The following is a 22,176-nucleotide window of genomic DNA, read 5'->3' as shown; positions in this document are numbered from 1 at the left end:
TGATTTAGAATGTATTACAATATCAGTAGAGTATTGGGCTTCCCTGGTGGCTCAGAGGGTAAAATGCCTGCCTGAAATGCAGACCCATGTTTCATTCCTGTGTTAGGAAGATCCCCTGAAGAAGGTAGGCAACCCATTCCAGTATTCCTGCCTGGAGAATCCTACAGAAGGAGGAGCCTGGGAGGCCACAGTCCACGGGATCGCAAAGAGTCGGAGACGACTGAGTGACTTCACTTTCACTATAGTAGAGTACTATCATATGTTGAAAAATATATAAAAACATGTTAAAAAAATCTGGTAAAAATTTCACCATGAAAGATACATATTCAGCTGTTCTAATTCATGGAGTGAGTAATCTGAAACAATTTGGGTTTTCATTGTTATATGTGACCATGCCGCCACAGGATGCAGGTCATTTTGTTCCAACCAGGAATTGAACTCGTGAACCCTGCAGTGAAAATCTTAAAATACTAGACGACCAGGGTAGTGCCTTGGTTTTATTTCCTAAATGATTTGGAAATCTGTCAATGTATAATATGGACTGGTATGAACAGGATAGACGTGACACACTGAGTAGAAAATTGTAAACTGTATAATCTTGGTGAATATGTGATTGCTCTCTTCAAATTAAAATTCACTTTCTCTGAGTGTCTGAAAATGCTCCTAATACGAATGCTGACGACTGAAATATCTTGAAAACCATGTTGGAGGTCAGTGATCCAATTTAGACTTCCTAAAATCTGTTCCTGAAATTCTAACCTTCTGCCTTATTATTCAATCAAGCACTCATTGATTCTTTTACATTTTTGGTTTCTACCGTACATTTTTACTACAGAAGTACCAAAAGAATAAGAAGTCTAAGAGGGCCTGCAAGAGTTTAAGCCATACTGTCATTCCAGTTACTTGATATTCCTGTCTAATAAGTCAAGAGATACAAATCAATAAAATGTTTACTTAAATACATCCATAGCAGAAAAGTGAGGCATATAAAACTCCTATCATCACTATTTCCTTACCATGATAAACAACCATTTACCACAAACTGAAAGCCAAAAGTTTGTCCTAGAGTGATACCAGGCAATTAATGTGAATTCTAAATCCATGAGCAAAAAACCAGGCCTTCGTTTTAAGAATGCTTTGGAGTACACTGAAATCCCAATGCTTCAGCAAGCTGGCTTCAATTTGCTTTTCTGCTTTTAATGTATCAGCCTTGGGACGTGATACATTTTAAAACTGCCTGCTAAACTTCTTACCTCTTACCACCATCACTGTAGACTCCCTTGCTTAATAAAGTGTCATTATGGAGTACCTAGCATCAGACCTAATTAACTGAGAAAAAAAAAAAAAAAAGGATCCGAAGAATTATAAAGTTTTAGAAAATTTAGAAACGTTGCCAAGCTGGCTTCTAAACATTAATGAACATTCAAATTCGTGGATACATAATTTTCACTATATCTTCAATTCAATGTTCAACCTTCTGAGACCAAAGACGGGGAAATTTCTGACTACTTTCTTATATAAAACCGTAAACACACACACACACATGGTTCAGCCTGGACTTAAACCTCAGTATCTTCATTTTCACCTGCAAGGTCCTTAAACTGGATTTCATCATCATCTTCAGGATCAAAGGTATCTGTTTAAGAACAATAAGAACACACTCTTAGAAATATAAAACCAAGATGTTACTAGATTAATTGCCTATTTAAAGAAATAACACTGGATTAATACTAAAACACTGAACTGTACAAAAAAAAAAAAAAAAACTGCTTGTAATCAATCCTTGGTTTAACAGTTTTACTCCAGGAAAAGTCTTCCTAACTACAAACTCACAATGAAACTGCTAAAAGAAATTCACTGCCAAGTATTTATCTGATTCCCAATTATCTTAGTATTTCTTAAATGGCCTGCATCTCATCAGAATCTTCACTCTTACTCAAAAATTCATGAATGTATAATAAAATGCACTGTAATAGAATTTTAAAAAGTTATCATATTCAAAATGTGAGTTTAGTACACTTCCTCTTTTTGTTACTACAAACTTATTTTAATTGTTTCAAGTGTACTAGAGGATGAATAGAATACTTTGGCTCTAAGAAATAAAAGGGATTTAAAAACACTTTCACCGCTACTATTCAACATAGTTCTGGAAGTTTTGGCCACAGCAATCAGAGCAGAAAAAGAAATAAAAGGAATCCAAATTGGAAAAGAAGAAGTAAAACTCTCACTGTTTGCAGATGACATGATCCTCTACATGGAAAACCCTAAAGACTCCACCAGAAAATTACTAGAGCTAATCAATGAATATAGTAAAATTGCAGGATACAAAATCAATACACAGAAATCCCTTGCATTCTTATACACGAATAATGAGAAAGTAGAAAAAGAAATTGAAATGGAAACAATTCCATTCACCATTGCAATGAAAAGAATAAAATACTTAGGAATATATCTACCTAAAGAAACTAAAGACCTATATATAGAAAACTATAAAACACTGATGAAAGAAATCACAGAGGACACTAATAGATGGAGAAATATACCATGTTCATGGATCGGAAGAATTAATGTAGTGAAGATGAGTATACTACCCAAAGCAATTTACAAATTCAATGCAATCCCTATCAAGCTACCAGCCATATTTTTCACAGAACTGGAACAAATAATTTCAAGATTTGTATGGAAATACAAAAAACCTTGAATTGCCGGGGCAATCTTGAAAAATAAGAGGAGGAATAACTGGAGGAATCAACTTGCCTGGCTTCAGGCTCTACTACAAAGCCACAGTCATCAAAACAGTATGGTACTGGCACAAAGACAGACATATGGATCAATGGAACAAAATAGAAAGCCCAGAGATAAATCCACACACCTATGGACGCCTTGTCTTTGACAAAGGAGGCAAGAATGTACAATGGAGTAAAGACAATCTCTTTAACAGGTGGTGCTGGGAAAACTGGTCAACCACTCGTGGAAGAGTGAAGCTGGATCACTTTCTGACACCCCACACAGAAATAAACTCAAGATGGATTGAAGATCTGAGTGTAGGACCGGAAACTATGGGACTCCTGGAGGAGAGCATGGGCAGAACACTCTCCAACATGGATCACAGCGGGGTCCTCTATGATCCACCTCCCAGAATTCTGGAAATTAAAGCAAAAATAAACAAATGGGATCTAATTAAAATTGGGGGCTTCTGCACAACAAAGGAAAATATAGGCAGGGTGAGAGGACAGCCTTCTGAATGGGAGAAAATAATAGCAAATGAAGCAACTGGCAAACAACTAATCTCACAAATATACAAGCAACTTATGCAGCTCAATTCCAGAAAAATAAACGACCCTATGAAAAAATGGGCCAAAGAACTAAATAGACATTTCTCCAAAGAAGACATACGGATGGCTAACAAACACACGAAAAGATACTCAACATCACTCATTATTAGAGAAATGCAAATCAAGGCCACGGTGAGGTACCACTTCACACCAGTCAGAATGGTTGCGATCCAAGGATCTGCGGGCAATGAATGCTGGAGAGGGTGTGGAGAAGGGGGAACCCTCTTACACTGTTGGTGGGAATGCAAACTAGTACAGCCACTATGGAGAACAGTGTGGAGATTTCTTGAAAAATTGCAAATAGAACTACCGTATGGCCCAGCAATCCCACTGCTGGGCATACACACCAAGGAAACCAGAATTGAAAGAGACACATGTACCCCAATGTTCATTGCAGCACTGTTTATAATAGCCAGGACATGGAAACAGCTTAGATGTCCATCAGCAGATGAATGGATGAGAAGGCTGTGGTACATATACACAATGGAGTATTACTCAGCCGTTAAAAAGAATTCATTTGAATCGGTTCTGACGAGATGGATGAAATTGGAGCCGATTGTGCAGAGTGAAGTAGGCCAGAAAGAAAAACACCAAAACAGTATGCTAACACATATATATGGAGTTTGGAAAGATGGCAATGACGACCCTGTATGCAAGACAGGAAAAAAGACACAGATGTGTATAACGGACTTTTGGACTCAGAGGGAGGGGGAGAGGGTGGGATGATTTGGGAGAATGGCATTTTAACATGTATAATATGTAGGAATTGAATCGCCAGTCTCTGTCTGACACAGGATACAGCATGCTTGGAGCTGGTGCATGGGGATGACTCAGAGGGATGTTGTGGGGAGGGAGGTGGGAGGGGGGTTCATAAAAATAAATAAATAAAATTAAAAAAAAAAAAAAAAAACACTGTTCCCAAAGCTCCACGGCAGTACTCTAAATACTAAAAAATACCTGAATACTCTTTTCCAAAAAAAATCAATACCAATACCATAAATGGTGTCCTCGATTAGCTTAACACAGGTATAATCTCTTAAGAATTGTTTTTAAGAGTGTAAAAGAGGCATTCCTTTAACAATTATTATGTATAAGTCTAAGATTTCTGAGTTTTTTAATTCCCCACCAAAAGAACATATATTAGGAAGAGAATTCATTACTAAGCTGTTAATATTCTGAAGTATTTAATACATTTAAATTTAATTTAAAGCAAATTTAAGCATCTAGGCAAAAATACAGACAGGAGAGTATTCTGAAACGACTGTTCTACCTAAATACAAAGTAATAAATACTATGAAAAGACAGGGAAGTGTAATCTCTCTGATATTAACTACCATATTCCGGAAGCTCTCTATAAGCCTTCAGACTTCTAGCTCCATCTGCATTTTACTTTAAAATTACATCAGCTTTGTTATCCTTGGAGAAAAACAGGAAGGATCAAAACTGGTTATGCAAAGAAGCATCAGTTGTCTCATAAATTACTTTCAAATTAAACACCCTTAAGAAAAACCTCACTATTCTCTCACCTTCCTTCTGTCATCTGCAAACACACACAGGCACAATCATCGTGATGAAGTTTGCACGCGTGACCAAATAAAGTTATTTCCAAATAACTAGGAAAGTTATGTATACAATGCACTGAATCAAGGAAAGAAAAGGTAACACGTGGGGTGGCAATGTGGTCCTTGTTCACACTCTAACACTGTAGTTCAAACTGAAAGTGGTATTATTACCCAAGAGAAATCTTTCTATAACCCACAGTTCTTAGAGTATCTTACTGATCTGAATTATCTGTTGTGCTTTTTATATGCCTTAAACCTGACAGGCCTGAAGTGAAGTCTTTGTGAGTTTATAATGCAAATATGTCTGAAAAGTACTGCCTTTTAGGGAGTTCACTTTTCTCCATTTTAAAGAAGCTGAGTCACTCACAGAGGAAAATATTCTGAATACTTACAATTAAGCTAGAAAAGGCCTAAAGAAAGGCAACTGAAAATATGACAGTCATAAAACTGAAGTGTAATACAAACCAACACTTCTCAAACTACGTGCACCAAAAACACATAAGTATTCTGTTAAAACACTGAATGTAACTCAGTAGTGAGGAGATAGGCTAAAAATCTGCTCATACAGTTCCATGGAGTAGTGATGCTGCTATTACTTTTAGATTATGATTTGAGTAGCAAAGGTTTGTAATTATCCACAAGAGATTATAATCAGAAGAGCCCTATGTGGGTATCACTTTACAGTTAGTATTTTAATCCCTTAAGGGATTAATATAAATGTGGTTACATTGCCCATCAAACAATGGAATTATTATTTGATCCATTTGCAGGATAATATGTAGTTAAACAAAAATAAATGGACATGAGAATATACACTTTTGTGGACAGATTATATGTTTTTAGTCATCAAATACAAAAAATGGAAAGGTTATCAATGGATGTTCTAGATCAAAAAACATACAAATGAAAAAAAATCAGTAAAGTATCAGGATGTAAAATCAACATACTTAAACCTGTTATAATATTAATGCATTCATTACCCAAAGTAATGTACAGATTCCATGTAATTCCTATAACAATTCAAGTAGCATTTTTTTTCCCCCACAGACAAAGTTATATGGAACCTCAAACAATCCAAACTGCCAAAGCAATCTTGAGAAAGAATAAAGCTGGAGGACACACACTTCCTGCTTTTGAAACACAAATGTCCAAACAATATGGGACTGCATTCCACCCCGTAATGCATATCCTGGAACAAAACTGAGCACTCAGAAATAAAGCTTTTCACAACCAGTCAACTAATTCCTATGAAGGGAACCAAGATCACACTGTAGAAAAGACATCCTCTCCAATAGACAGGACTGGAAAAACAATACTTAACGTAAAATAGACCTCCATTCTTAGACCAGAATCTACCTAAAATTACCCTGAAATAGATCAGAGATTTAAACACAGAGCTGAAACCATAAAACTACTGCAAGAGAACACAGTGTAAAACTACCGAATGCCGCTCTTGCTCTTTGCAAACTGGTAAAACCTAGCAAGTGACACTACATCACACTAAATCGCTCTTGCCTGGAAAAGAAAATTGTCAACAACCGTAGAAAAAAGCAGTGCACTAGATCAGTAAAAATATTTGCAAATGATATGACCAATAGGGATTAGCACTCAAGGTAGATAAATCCTTCCATTTGCAACAACATGGATGAACCTGGAGAGTACTGTGCCAAGAGAAACAAGTCACACAGAGAAAGCAAACACTGCAGGACCTCATTTATAGGCGGAATCAGGACTGAATACAGACTCATAAAATTTCAGGTATGCTCCTAATCTCTCAGCTTTGAGTGACCTGGATTTTCTGCACAAGCCTCAAAGGAAGAGAAGAACTATCAGTCGCTTGGCTGAGTATTAAAGGTATGCCCCAACATGCACAGAGCCTAAAAGCAGAGGTTGAGAGGCCTATGGGTTTTTCATGAAACCTCAAACATGGGCTGTTTGCTAGGTTATAAACAAGCATTCAGTGGCCACACACAAGGAAAAGACACATACCATACAGAATCTGTTTCAGAAATTATCCAACAAACGATGACAAGAAAAAGCTCTGGGAGAAGAAATCTGATGTCCCGTCTCACCATGTTATATCTGCATTTCCTAGTTTTCAACAACACCAACAAATCAAGAGACACAAAAAGAAATAGGAGAAAGTGTCTGGTCACATATAAGGAAATGAGCAGTTAATACAAAGCATGGCTCAGAAAGCCTAGAAGCTAGACCTAACAGAGACTTTACATCAGGTACTATAGACAAAAATAATGCAAGAAACAATGTGCACAATGTTTTTTTTTTTTTAATTTCAAGAATATTTCACTGAAGAATCAGGTCATATAGATTCTTCAAAAGAAACCTAGTGAAGACGAAAAGTGGAATGGCTGACTTCAAACTGTCTCTGTAAATCACTAATAGAACAATCACACCAAAAACTAAACAAGGAAACAGAAGACTGAAAATTTACAAATCAGAAAGTCTTAGGTATTTACAGAACACATGACCTGGTAAGAGAATAGAAAGAAACAGCAATCATTTCACTCAAAATTTAATTAAGCACAAGCAATGGGTTTGATACAGAAATCAAAAGGATTTCTGTTTCACAAGTCATATTCCAAACGTTGAGGTCATAATGGCCAACCACCAAGTAGTTCTCTAAGTATTCATCTCAGATTTATAACTTATGCTCTAAAAGACCTAGTCTATGCCTTACCTTTCTCTTATAAGCCCCCCAAAAACCCTTTTTTTGGAGATAGAGGTTTTGTGTCATTTAATTGCATCATCTACAGCAGTGGTTTCTCATACTTGGATCTGAGACCATAAAATTGAAAAATCATAACTGAGAACCTAATATAAACTTATTTTTTTTCTTTTGATGAGTGAGAATGCTAATGAAAATCACTTTCATATGCTACTGTTCTTTTTTCAGCAAAGGTCATTTTTCAAAAAGATTTAGAAAGCAAACCTGGAGGGAATCCTCTGGTCGTCCAATGATTAGGACCCAGGGCTTTCACAGCAGTATTCTGGATTCAGTCCCTGACTGGGTATCTAAGATCCCACAAGCTGCAGTGTTGTCAAAAATTAAGAAAAAAAATATTGAAAGGAAAATGAATGATCTAGCTCTGTGGAATATATATCATAAAATACAAAGATATCTCCTCGTTTTACTACAGAAAACTGAAGTCAGCCTGCAGCATAAACCCTGAAAACCTAGCACAGGACCTTGAATATACTTGGACTTTAGATGAGGACAGAATGATGAGCTGTAGTATTTATCCAAAATTATTAGAGGATATGTATTGCATATTATATTTAAAATCAGAAAAGAAACAACCAGTCTTCCCACAGAACACATATACTGTCAGTCAGCCAGAATCCTACCGTCTTAAACATAAGCAGATATTAACAAATTGTGATGCCGGAAGGATGAGAATCATAACTGGCTAGAACAGGTCAAATGCATTTTATTGCATCAGTGAAATACTAATATTAATGATTTCTAAATTCAAGAACATTATAAATTTAAGTGTAATTGTTACCTGATAATCTCGAAGACCAACCAATATAATATCTGAAGTATTTATCCAAATCTATAAAATAAAGCTCACAGTATATTGTATTTAAAATGCAAACAAACAAAAGTGTTTGATGTTAAGCCATACTTAGCATGATACAAATGGCAGAACACTCCAATGTTATTGCATGGAGAATCCCAGGAACGGGGGAGCCTGGTGGGCTGCCGTCTACGGGGTCGCACAGAGTCGGACACGACTGAAGCGACTTAGCAGCAGCAATGTGATACAAAAAATACAATTCACACAGTGTGTGAAAAGTATCTGCTAAGGATTAGGAGAAAACTACAGATGTGTGTGTGTGTGTGTGTGTGTGTGTGTGTGTGTGTGTGTTTGTCTTGTATGCATGTGCAGCAATGTGTGTATGATGTGTGTGTGCTCATGCCTACGTGACAAAGTCTTGTTATAGCTACAGTATATTAAGCAAACATTAAATTTAGGCAGTTCAGTTTGGGTCAAACTTTCTAATTTAGTTTATTAAAATATACAATATTTACTTCAACTAAAGTCTTTTAAAATTACTAAAGCATAGTTCTTTGTCACATAAATTACTTTTATTCACAAATCACTCTGGGAACTTTTAGTTATTTCAAACAAATAAAAATAACCCATCTACACAAAAATAGTCATCTTGTTACAAATATACATCGATTCAGGCCCAAAATCATTAACTGGAAAAGAATGATTCAAGAGAACAAAACTGTTTTTCAATCCAAAAAATCTGAGTTGAAAGAACTTTTAAACAACATGATCAATAAATATGCCAAAATTACTAAAGAAGATGACCTATCATGTTCCAATTTCAAATGCTCCTAACACTGCCTACAGCTGTTTCCACAAATCAAAGTCTTATGCAGGACCGTATACTATATTTAATTAGCAATTAGACTCATTTTGTCTTGAAAATAATTTTTGGTTTTCTTTCTTACTTTCTTTCACAGCTTAATATTTTTGTTGAGTCTAGGACATTTGTTTCATACACAGAATTTGTCTGGTTCGTCAAGTGTAAACATATCTGGCATAAGTCCAGCCTAGATCTTACAAATCATTCTTTCTGAACATAAATCCTATTATGAAGGTTATCAAGGATTTTCTAATTTTATGCTTTAATATTGCCACATAAATTATTATTTTTGAAGTCATCAAGAATTCACAAAAGTCAGTCATTTGGAAGCACAGGTAAATTTTTTAAAGGCAAGTTTTTATTAAAGTAAAATATATATCCACATTGACCTTCTGTTTTAAGTTTCCTCAGATATGACATATCCTTTTCACACCATCAAAACACATTGCTTCCAATAGTGCATTTCCTGACATTTTGGTTACCTGAGCCTATTCTTCAGAAGGGGCAAAAAAGAAAACAAACAAACAAAAAAAACAACTGCAAGATACTGTTCAATATTTCCTAAAAATGTAACATTTGTTATTAGGTTAGTAATTTCAATTTTAGAGCTACCTTTAGAACAAACCATAATTAGAAAACAAAAAAGAAAAGAAAAAAAGAAAGGTCAAGTGTTATAACAAATGAGAGCTGTCTCAAGGTGACATATATTAATCTTCTCCATGAAAATGAGAAGACTCTTAATCTCTCAAACAATGTCTGTAGTCTCTTCAGCTACACTTATGTATATATCCCCTTATTTTTAGAGCAGGACAAAGTCAACACAAGTAAAGCTGTTAATCCAAAATCACAAATGCTATTTCCACGAAAAGCTATCTGCTACTGCGAAAATTTAAGTTATCCACTAATATGAGAAAAATAATTCAGTCTTGGTCATTATGATTACACACTCTACCTTTGGACATCAAAGTGGCTCATTTCAAATGGTACCCTAAATGCTGACTTAGCAACCCCTCACGCTCAGTAGTCATCAAATCTTGGCTCGCCTTTCTTTCATGAACTCTACTGATTATAAACAGTAGCTTGATCGTTAACAAACTTTTGCTTGAGAACACGTTGATGCTTGTTCTAAAGTGCTTAAAGTCGTATTTCAAGATAAAGCATCTTTTATATCCAAGAACAGTCAAGAGACCACCTAACACTACTACTACGTTTTTTTAGCACTGACATAAGCATTAGCCAGTATGGGACAATGTCTTCTTGACTTAAATGACAAATGTGGGCATCAGAATAAAGAGAATGAAACAGGTAATTAATATAAAACTGGTACATTTCTAAATTTTGTATTAAGGCCTAACATCAAGGTGATAGCCACTGCAGCCATGATTAAAAAGTGCCTGCTCCTTGACCATTAAGGTGTGACCTAAATCAAATCCCTGATGATAATACAGTGGAAGTGAGAAATAGATTTAAGGGACTAGATCTGATAGACAGAGTACCTGATGAACTATGGATGGAGGTTTGTGACTTTGTACAGGAGACAGGAATAAAAACCATACCCAAGGGGGGGAAAAATGGCAAAAAAAGGAAAATGGTTTTCTGAGGAGGCATTACAAAACTGTGAAAAGAAGGGAACTGAAAAGCAAAGGAGAAAAGGAAAGATATACCCATTTGAATGCAGAGATCCAAAGAATGGTGAGGAGAGACAAGAAAGCCATCCTCAGGGATCAGTGGAAAGAAACAGAGGCAAAAAATAGAATGGAAAAGACTAGAGATCTCTTCAAGAAAATTAGAGATACTAAGGGAACATTTCATGCAAAGATGTACACAATAAAGGATAGAAATGGTATGGACCAAAGAGAAGCAGAAGATATTAAAAAGAGGTGGCAAGAATACATACAAGAACTGTACAAAAAAGATCTTCATGACCCAGATAATCACAATAGAATGTTCACTCACCTAGACCCAGACATTCTGGAATGGGAAGTCAAGTGGGCCTTAGAAAGCATCACTATGGACAAAGGTAGTGGAGGTGATGGAAATCCCATTAAGCTATTTCAAAACCTGAAAGATGATGTTATGAAACTGCCACACTCAATAAGCCAGCAAATTTGGAAAACTCAGCAACAGCCAGGAGACTGGAAAAGGTCAGTTTTCATTCCAATCCCAAAGAAAGGCAATGCCAAAGAATGCTCAGACTATCGCACAATTGCACTCATCTCACACACTAGAAAGGTAATGCTCAAAATTCTCCAAACCAGGCTTCAGTATTACTTCAGCCATGAACTTCCTGATGTTCAAGCTGGTTTTCAAAAAGTCAGAGAAACCAGAGATCAAGTTGCCAACATCTGCAGGACCACTGAAAAAGCAAGCAAGTTCCAGAAAATCATCTACTTCTGCTTTATTGACTATGCCAAAGCCTTTGACTGTGTGGATCACAATAAACTGTGGAAAATTCAGAAAGAGATGGGATTGCCAGACCATTTGACGTGCCTCTTGAGAAATATGTATGCAGGTCAGGAAGCAACAGTTAGAACTGGAAACGGAACAGCAGACTGGTTTGGAAAAGGAGTACATCAAGGCTATCAATTGTCACCCTGCTTATTTAACTTCTATGCAGAGTATATCATGAGAAACGCTGGGCTGGATGAAGCCCAAGATGGAATCAAGATTGCTGGGAGACATGTCAATAACCTCAGATATGCAGATGACATCACCCTTATCACAGAAAGTGAAGAAGAACTAAAGATCCTCTTGATGAAAGGGAAAGAGGAGAGTGAAAGTGTTGGCTTAAAGCTCAACATTCAGAAAACTAAGATCATGGCTTCTGGTCCCATCACTTCATGGGAAATAGATGGGGATTCTCTGGCTGACATTTTTTTTAAGGGTGGCTCCAAAATCACTGATGATGGTGATTGCAGCAATGAAACTATAAGACACTTACTCCTTGGAAGGAAAGTTATGACTTACCTAGACAGCCTATTAAAAAAGCAGAGGCATTACTTTGCCAACAAAGTTCCTTCTATTCAAGGGTATGATTTTTCCAGCAGTTATTTTTGGATGTGAGAGTAGGACTGTAAAGTAAGCTGAGTGCCAAAGAATTGATGCTTTCTTACTTAGTGTTGGAGGATGGTCTTGAGAGCCCCTTGAATTTCAAGGCAATCCAACCAGTTCATCCTAAAGCAGATCAGTCCTGGGTGTTCACTGGAAAGACTGATGTTGAAGCTGAAACTCCAGTACTTGGCTACCTGATGCAAAGAGCTGACTCATTTGAAAAGACCCTGATGTTGGGAAAGATTTAGGGCAGGAGGAGATGGGGACAATAGAGGATGAGATGGACAGATGTCATCACTGAATCAATCAGCGTGCATTTGGGTAAACGCCATGAGATGCTGATGGACAGGGAGGCCTGGCTTTCTGCAGTCCATTGGGTCGCAGAGTCGAACACAACTGAGTGACTGAACTGAACTGCTCCTTGGGAGAAAAGCTATGGCAACTCTATCAGTTCAGTTCAGTTAAGTCACTCAGTCATGTCCGACTCTTTGCGACCCCATGAATCGGAGCTCTCCAGGCCTCCCTGTCCATCACCATCTCCCAGAAGACACTCAGACTCACGTCCAACGAGTCCGTGATGCCATCCAGCCATCTCATCCTCGGTCATCCCCTTCTCCTCCTGCCCCCAATCCCTCCCAGAATTAGAGTCTTTACAATGAGTTAATTATTTGCATGAGGTGGCCAAAGTACTGGAGTTTCAGCTTTAGCGTCATTCCTTCCAAAGAAATCCCAGGGCTGATCTCCTTCAGAAAGGATTGGTTGGATCTCCTTGCAGTCCAAGGGACTCTGAAGAGTCATCTCCAACCCCACAGTTCAAAAGCATCAATTCTTCGTCGCTCAGCCTTCTTCATAATTCAACTCTCACATCCATACATGACCACAGGAAAAACCATAGCCTTGACTAGATGGACCTTAGTCGGCAAAGTAATCTCTGCTTTTGAATATACTGTCTAGGTTGGTCATAACTTTTCTTCCAAGGAGTAAGCATCTTGTAATTTCATGGCTGCAATCACCATCTGCAGTGAATTTGGAGCCCCCCAAAATAGTCTGACACTGTTTCTACAGTTTCCCCGTATATTTCCCATGAAGTGATGGGACCAGATGCCATGATCTTCGTTTTCTGAATGTTGAGCTTTAAGCCAACTTTTTTACTCTCCTCTTTCACTTTCATCAGAGGCTTTTTAGCTCCTCTTCACTTTCTGCCATAAGGGTTGTGTCATCTGCATATCTGAGGTTATTGATATTTCTCCTGGCAATCTTGATTCCAGCTGTTTCCTCCAGGCCAGCGTTTCTCTTGATGTACTCTGCATATAAGTTAAGTAAGCGGGGAGACAATATCCTGTCTTGACACACTCCTTTTTCTATTTGGAACCAGTCTGTTGTTCCACGTTCAGCTCTAACTGTTGCTTCCTGACCTGCATACAGATTTCTCAAGATGCAGGTTAGGTGGTCTGGTATTCCCATCTCTCTCAAAATTTTCCACAATTTATTGTGTTCCACATAGTCAAAGGCTTTGCCATAGTCAATAAAGCAGCAAGAGATGTTTTTATGGAACTCTCTTGCTTTTCCCATGATCCAGCGGATGTTGGCAATTTGATCTCTGGTGTCTCTGCCTTTTCTAAAACCAGCTTGAATATCAGGGAGTTCACAGTTCACGTTTTGGTGAAGCCTGGCTTGGAGAATTTTGAGCATTACTTTACTAGCATATGAGATGAGTGCAACTGTGCGGTAGTTTGAGCATTCTTCGGCATTGCCTTTCTTTGGGACTGGAATGAAAACTGCCCTTTTCCAGTCCTGTGGCCACTGCTGAGTTTTCCAAATTTGCTGGCATATTGAGTGCAGCACTTTCACATCGTCATCTTTCAGGATTTGAAACAGCTCAATGGGAATTCCATCACCTCCACTGGCTTTGCTCATAGTGATGCTTTCTAAGGCCCACTTGACTTCACATTCCAAATTGTCTGGCTCTAGATTAGTGATCACATCATCATGATTATCTGGGTAGTGAAGATATTTTTGTACAGTTCTTCCGTGTATTCTTGCCACCTGTTCTTAATATCTTCTGCTTCTGTTAGGTCCATACCATTTCTGTCCTTTATCAAGCCCATCTTTGCATGAAATATTCCCTTGGTATCTCTAATTTTCTTGAAGAGATCTCTAGTCTTTCCCATTCTGTTGTTTTCCTCTATTTCTTTGCATTGATTTCTGAGGAAGGCTTTCTTATCGCTTCTTGCTATTCTTTGGAACTCTGCATTCAGATGCTATATCTTTCCTTTTCTCCTTTGCTTTTCACCTCTCTTCTTTTCACAGCTATTTGTAAGGCCTCCCCAGACAGCCATTTTGCTTTTTTGCATTTCTTTAACGTGGGGATGGTCTTGATCATGAAAACCTACAAGGCCTTTTAGAACTAACACCCAAAAAAGATGTCCTTTTCATTATAGGGGACTGGAATGCAAAAGTAGGAAGTCAAGAAACACCTGGAGTAACAAGTAAATTTGGCCTTGGAATGCTGAATGAAGCAGGGCAAAGACTAATAGAGTTTTCCCGAGGAAATTCACTGGTCATAGCAAACACCCGCTTCCAACAACACAAGAAAAGACTCTACACATGGACATCACCAGATGGTCAACACTGAAATCAGATTGATTATATTCTTTGCAGCCAAAGATGGAGAAGCTCGATACAGTCAACAAAAACAAGACCAGGAGCTGACTGTGGCTCAGATCACGAACTCCTTATTACCAAATTCAGACTCAAATTGAAGAAAGTAGGGAAAACCACTAGACCATCCAGGTATGACCTCAATCAAATCCCTTATGATTTTACAGTGGAAGTGAGAAATAGATTTAAGGGCCTAGATCTGATAGATAGAGTGCCTGATGAACTATGGAATGAGGATCGTGACATTGTACAGGAGACAGGGATCAAGATCATCCCCCATGGCAACTCTATACAACACATTAAAAGGCAGACAAAGCAAAGGCAGACCGCTTTGCTGACAAAGGTCTCTGTAGTCAAATGTCTAGTTCTTTCAGTAGTCACATATGGACGTGATAGTTGGGACCATAAAGAAGGCTGAACACTGAAGAGTTGAAGCTTTTCACCTGAAGTGCTGGGGAAGACTCTTGAGAGTCCACTGGATGGCAAGGAGATCAAAGAAGTCAATCCTGAAGGAGATCAGCCCTAAACATTCACTGCAAGATCTGCTGCTGAAGCTCCAATAGTTTGGCCTTCTGATGCAAAGAGTCGACTGAAAGGAGAAGACCTTGATGCAGTCAAAGCAGGAGGGCAAGAGGAGAGGACAACAGAAGATGAGATGTTTGGGTAGTATCACAGGATTCAAGGTATAAGAGTCTGAGCAAACTCAGGGAGATTGTGAAGGACAGGGTATCCTAGTGTACTGAAGTTCATGGGGTCCTCTGTCTATGACAGAGTCATAGACATGACTTAGCAACTGAATAACAACTCCACCAAGAGCTCCTAGTCCAATCTGTAATTATCCTGACATGTAATAGGATTCACATGCTGCAGAATTCCTTGGAAAACAGCCCATGAACCCAGCTTAGTACTCAGGAGTGCTACACAGAAGAAAATAACAAAGAAAAGAAGATGATAAATTAAAAATAGGCCATGAAAACAAACTTCTAATGCAAGGAAAAAATATGAAGGTCAAGGACCGGATTATCTTTAGCCTCACATCATGTTCCAAGAAATTAATAAATTATTCGTGCTTGTGTGTGAGTGTGTGTGGGTGTGTGTGTGTGTGTGTGTTTCTGTGTTGTGTGTGTTTCATGTCTTTCACTATGCAGGAATAACTACATGGCTTTGTTAAGAAGTGCTGTAAATTACATAAACAAATGTACAAATGTGAATGGAGGTTATACACCAGCTCAACGACAGATAATAGAATTTTCAATTAAGAGAAAAGTACACATGTGAATTGAACAATATGTTAATTTCCATTCATTTCAACATCCACATTTGGCTAGCGGCTGTAACAAAAAAACAGTTTTCCCCAGTGGCTCAGTTCACTACAGTTCAGTTCAGTTCAGTTCAGTTGCTCAGTCGTGTCTGACTCTTTGCAACCCCATGAATGGCAGTACGCCAGGCCTCCCTGTCCATCACCAACTCCCAGAGTTCACTCAGACTCGCGTTCATCGAGTCAGTGATGCCATCCAGCCATCTCATCCTCTGTCGTCCCTTTCTTCTCCTGCCCCCAATCCCTCCCAGCGTCAAAGTCTTTTCCAATGAATCAACTCTTCTCATGAGGTGGCCAAAGTACTGGAGTTTCAGCTTTAGCATCATTCCTTTCAAAGAAATCCCAGGGCTAATCTCCTTCAGAATGGACTGGTTGGATCTCCTTGCAGTCCAAGGGACTCTCAAGAGTCTTCTCCAACACCACAGTTCAAAAGCATCCATGAAGAATTCACCTGCAAACGCAAGATACAAAGGAGAGACACATTTGACTTCTGGGCCAGGATGATCCCATGGAGAAGGAGAGGACAGCACGTTCCAGTCTTCTTCCTGGAGAATCCCATGGACACAGGAGCCAGGTGGGGCACAATCCATGATTTCAAAAGACAGCCAGACATGACTAAGCACAAGCAAAAGTGCTAGAAAAAAGTACTTCAGTGCAATTCAGTTCAGTCGCTCAGTCGTGTCTGACTCTTTGCATCCCCATGAATGGCAGCACACCAATCCTCCCTATTCATCGCCAACTCCCGGAGTTTTCCCAGTCTCATGTCCATTGAGTTGGTGATGCCATCCAACCATCTCATCCTTTGTTGTCCCCTTCTCCTCCTGCCCTCAATCCTTCCCAGTATCAGGGTCTTTGCCAATGAGTCAAATCTTCGCATGAGGCGGCCAAATTATTGAAGTTTCAGCCTCAGCATCAGTTCTTTCAATGAACACCCAGGACTGATTTCTTTTAGGATGGACTGGCTAGATCTCCTGACAGCCCAAGTGACTCTTGAGAATCTTCTCCAATATCACAGTTCAAAAGCATCAGTTCTTCAGTGCTCAGCTTTCTTCACAGTCCAACTCTCACATCCATACATGACACTGGAAAAAACGTAGCCTTGACTAGATGGACTTCTGTTGGCAAAGTAATGTCTCCGCTTTTTAATATGCTATCTAGTTTGGTCAAGAGGTGGTTATACCAGACCACCTCACCTGCCTCTTGAGAAACCTATATTCAGGTCAGGAAGGAACAGTTAGATCTGGACATGGAACAACAGACTGGTTCCAAATAGGAAAATGAGTACCTCAAGGCTGTATATTGCCACCATGCTTATTTGATATCTATGCAGAGTACATCATGAGAAATGCTGGGCTGAAAGAAGCATAAGCTGGAATTAAGATTGCAGAGAGAAATATCAATAACCTCTGATACGCAGATTACACTACTCTTATGGTAGAAAGTAAGGAGGAACTAGAAAGCCTCTAGTGAAAGTGAAAGAGGAGAGTGAAAAATTTGGCTTAAAGCTCAACATTTAGAAAACTAAGATCATGGCATCCATTCCCATCACTTCATGGGAAACAGATGGGGAAACAGTAGAAATAGTGTCAGACTTTATTTTGGAGGGCTCCCAAATCACTGCAGATGGTGACTGTGGCCATGAAATTACAAGACACTTACTCCTTGGAAGAAATGCTATGACCAACCTAGATAGCATATTAAAAAGCAGAGACATTAATTTGCCAAAAACGGTCTGTCTAGTCAAGGTTATGGTTTACTAGGTGACAATATAATGGGAAGGTTAAATGTCTTGTGACCATTCTCCTGGAGTTATATAGAGAAAGGCTTCACTCTTAGGAGATGAAATATTTAGGGCTCAAGTCTATATCTATGTAACTAGACCTGCCTATAACACAATTTAAAATGTAGAAGGAAAATGTTCATGTACAGAAAGTAAATACAAAGAGAAAACATTAAAGATTAGTGAGTCTAAGTGAAACACATAACAGGATTTGTACTCTCATTTCAATGTTCCCATGGGCTTAAATTTTCATTAAAGTGAAAAAAAAAAGTACGTAGTTCAGTCAATTATTTTACTCTTATTTTAGTATTCACTTACTTAAAAAAGTGTCAGTTATTCGGTAACTTTATTAAATATGATTATGCACTAATGACATGGTAGTACTAATTGTCTGAGGTCTTGGCATGGATTTCTCATTTTCTACTGAAAAATATTACAATAGTAGGGAATTTTCAGTGTTGGAAGACAGCCTTACTCTGCTCTAAACCCTAAAATTCACTCTCAGTTATACCACGTTTTTCCAGAATAAAAACAGAACACTGCTTAGAGAAATGACGTTAATCCTCCACGAGAAATGGTGTAAAATGAATTATTTAATACAGAAATTCTAGAGAAATGTATGGCACTGTAAATGGGTGAAAAGCTGGAGCCATGGGGGGCTTCTGTGGTGGCTCAGTGGTAGGGAATCCACCTGCCAATACAGCAGAAATCAGTTTGATCCCTGGTCCAGGACGAATCCACATGCCTCAGAACAACTGAGCTGCTGTGCCACAGCTATTGAGCCTGTGTTCTACAGCCTCCAACTGTTGAGCCCACATGCTGCAATGACTGAAGCTTGGTCTGAGTAGAGCCTATGCTTCACAAATGGAGAGGGCACCCCAATGAGAAGTCTGTGCACTGCAACTACAGAGCAGACCCCATTCCCCACAACTAGAGAAAAACCCATGAACAGCAATGAAGGCCCAGCACAGCAGAAAAAAAAAAAATATATATATATATATATATATATGCAAATAACAACATTTAGATTAAAGAAAAAAAGAGGACATATGAGACATCTCCTCAGGACTTTGACTAAGGTATGTTTCAGATTAAACTCTGAAATTCACATTATTATATAAGGTATAAATAGCTAAAGAATTCTTACCTTGTCCATCTTTAAATACTAAGTCTTTTTATCATATTCATTCTCCTTACCCTTGTACCTGTTTCTGCCTGCTTTACCTCAGTGATTAAAAAGTGAATAAAAATTGAAGTCTAATCATCGGTATAATAGTTTACAAACTATCAAACAAGCTAACATAAGCTGTTAAATTTTATATAAACAGGGAAACAGATTATCATTTAAATAGCAGCAAAATATTAACAGACCTCAAAAGAGATTTACATTTAACATAATTTGCTTACTGACTAGCCACTTACAAATTGTTGATGGCTTTCTTCTAAATCCCTTAGCACATAAATATATCGTCAACCACATAACCCATTACCAGAGACAACCATTAGCATTTTTATCATCCACGCTTTCCAATTAAACCTGGCTTCTATACATTCTGTTTCAAAATTCATTTGCAAATTAATAAACCAAAATAGTCCATATATTTGTAAAGCAATGAAAATTGAAAAATCATATGTCAAAATGTTTTCAGTTTGGCCTAAGAGGAAGCAGCTGGTTTGAAAGTCCCACAGAAAGAAGAGGGGTGTTACCCAGGGATGGAATGAAGCCTAGGAAGATAACATTAACAAAACATGTGTTGAACATCTATTAAGCACCAAGTGTGGTAATTTTGCATTCATAAAACAATTACCATTCTCTTTAGAATGCACAGTCCAACATGGGCATCTGAAACTTCATTCCTGGAAACAGAGGAGGCATAAAGGAATGTATGGAAATGTATACTTATTTGTATGTTAAAAGTGAATTAAATAGATTAGGAAAAAAATAAAAAAGTGGAAGTGCTTTGTAATTTACCTAACACATTATGAAAAAGACATTCCTAGAGTTTCCCTGAATAGTTAGCAGCAAAACATTTGCTAGAGAAAGGCTGTGCCAGTTGGTTTGGAGAATCTAGAGAGCACTGAACTCAAAGGCAAAGAAGTGTAACCAAATATAGCCAAGATTAAGTAAGCCTTGAGAGCTACAATGAAGTGCCAGGAATGAATAATGAAGAGAGATTTGTTGTGGAATGTGAAAAGTGGTGCCATTCTGAAAGAGGTATTCTCATTTCTTGCAGTTGCAGTTTTCCAGGAGGCATTACAAGGACATTAAACATGACACAAGCGGAACTCAGGACTGTAAAAAGGAGAATTCAAGGAATGACTGTCCCAGTGCCCTCCTTCAGTTAGCTTAGAAGTACTGTTTTGGAAGTTACAAGTGCAGCTATTGTCAAATCTGATTATTTGTGAACTGTCTCCTTCAGAATAAAGATGAATAGAAATACATAGTGCCAGCATCTATTTTATGAGAAAAGAAGGCTGAATACGTTGGGATATGTGTGCTTTCTAAAAAAAAGGTTACGGTTTGTGACAGGTAGAGGAAAGTAAACCAGCAGACATGAACCTAAACATGCAACATGGATTTACCCTTTCCGGGTAGCTCAGATGGTAAAGTGCCTGCCTAAAATGTGAGAGACCCGGGTTCCATCCCTTGGTCAGAAAGATTCCCTGGAGAAGGAAATGGCAACCCACACCAGTATTCTTGCCTGGAAAGTCCCATGGACCGAGGAGCTGGTAGGCTGCAGTCCATGGGGTCGCGAAAAGTCAGACACGACTGAGCAGGTTCACTTCACTTGCAAAGAAGTAGTAAACTGTCACAAAGTAAACTAAGGACAAGTTCACCCGTAGTGAAGTGTCCACAAAGTAAAGTATGGACAAATATTTAACAGTCCCAAAAGAAAGAATCAGTGTGTCACAAACAACAGCTAAGGGAGAGTCCAGGGAAGGGATGAAGGCCACAGGGCCAAAGCCTCGGCTGACCAAAAGTAGGCTTCTGCCAGTCTACTAAGGCACCTGCAGTTAAACTGGCATGGATCCAAAACTAATAGTATTTTACCCTCGGTGTAAAACTGACAAAAAGGGAGAGGAAATTCTATCGTATGGGAACAGAGCGGGAGGAAGCAGCTTCTTGCTCCTTTGTGGACTGTGCAGTCCCACTCAAAGACACCAGCCAACCACAAGAAGGAGGAACTACCACTGACCACTGACGGCAGCTGAGTGAGTAATCCGTGGTTCCAGAAACTGAGTCATTACCTTTATTCTTGGGCATAGCTGTAGCGGCAGGCTCACTGTTTCCAAGCAGCTTCCTGCGCTGCTGCTGCTGCCAGGAAATCCTCTGAGGCTTCCAAGGAACTAAGATACACTCCCTCAATTGAGAACTCGGGAGACATTGTCATGCAGCCATGCTTAGCAGCAGCAAAACGGCAACCTCGCTGGGGGCACGGGGTTAACTCACTTTCCTCGCGCATGACGCTACCCGCCTATCCCCCAAGCACAGTCTCTTCTGCCCTACGGAGCACGTGTAGTCCAAACCAGCTGACTTCCTGGAACTCAACAACGTGAGGGGCACTGTGTCAGATTCCCGTAAAGAGTGAAAGATTTTTGGAGAACACCGCGTTGAGCTTGAAACGACATGGGTCAATATAGTGGAGACCGCGTGCATTTCCCCAATTAGAAACCGCTTGAGCTAACTCATACTACTGAATAGACTTCTGCTACCTGTTAATAAGTGTTCTTGCCTGACCATTTCTTCACTTAAATTGTATCTATTGTCTTCCTTCTTGGAGAAACAAATTCCATCAGGATGCTTCTATTAGAAATCTAGTGTAATACAAGTGGTGGAGGAATTAAAGAGAAAGGTTATATATCTATCAAAAGACTTAGACAAACGTTCTTAGGTTTGGGAGACAGGAACCTGTTGAGGTTCCTTACAGGTCCCTCTCTTTGAAATATTTAGGTCCACTAAGCTAGGGACTGTTGGTGGCAGGAATAGATCCCCTAGTCTGTGTATTCAATGTTGGAGCGATAGAGTCAAGTTTAACGTTACTGTAACCAAACAAGCAAAACAATACT

At 38.7% G+C, this 22,176-nt stretch overlaps 1 pseudogene; it reads right to left on the bottom strand.

Annotated features, from left to right (window-relative positions):
• Positions 1–1,559: 1,559 nt before the first annotated feature.
• Positions 1,560–21,373, bottom strand: LOC108634583 (annotated as a pseudogene).
• Between the last annotated feature and the right edge of the window lie 803 nt (positions 21,374–22,176).

This window comes from Capra hircus, unplaced genomic scaffold, assembly GCF_001704415.2.
Source record: "Capra hircus breed San Clemente unplaced genomic scaffold, ASM170441v1, whole genome shotgun sequence".
In the NCBI taxonomy this organism is placed as follows: Eukaryota; Metazoa; Chordata; class Mammalia; order Artiodactyla; family Bovidae; genus Capra; species Capra hircus.
Note: the sequence above shows the minus strand (reverse complement) of the source record. Positions and strands in the feature narration are given on the sequence as shown.